Below are 620 nucleotides of genomic sequence, written 5' to 3'. Positions count from 1 at the left end.
ATCTCGGAACCAGAAGGCGCTGTCTGTGAAATTTTGGTATGTAAATATCCAGAATTGGGATAAGAGGTCACCTACATAGTCTTCCTTGGAGTTAGACTGCTGAATTTGAGGTGAGAGGACTGTTTGTGTTTTTCATGTCAAATTGAAAATATTTAGCTCCTCAGTATTTTTCTTCTAGGCTTTTACAGAATGGGTTTACAACAAAACACTTGTTACCCATAAAAAGTGTGAAGGGTAAACTATAGTTTAGATTGTGGTTAGCAAGCTAATTAGTTGTCAGATGGTTGTTGGCCTTGATGCTAGCAAAAAATTCAAGTTGGGGTTGGTCGTCACATTTTTGGGGGGGTTGGTTGTCACAAGTTATCCAAAGGCTACAGCCAGAAAAGGAACCCAATAACGAAATACATTGTCAAGCTGTATCCTCACTGACACCCCAGAGAAGGAAAGAATAGAGCAGGACAAGGCAGCTAGCATGCAAAAGAAAAAAGGGCAACAAAATCAAAACAACCCAGTGCATCCCAAACTAGACCAGCTGCCAAAGCTTCAGTAAGTTATGTAGGCCTATTTGTCAACTTGACAATGCAATTGCATTTTCAAATTTAGTTCTACTTTCTTTCCTT

This window comes from Ammodytes marinus, assembly GCF_949987685.1.
Source record: "Ammodytes marinus genome assembly, chromosome: 2".
NCBI classification, from domain to species: domain Eukaryota; kingdom Metazoa; phylum Chordata; class Actinopteri; order Uranoscopiformes; family Ammodytidae; genus Ammodytes; species Ammodytes marinus.
This window is presented reverse-complemented; position numbering follows the sequence as displayed.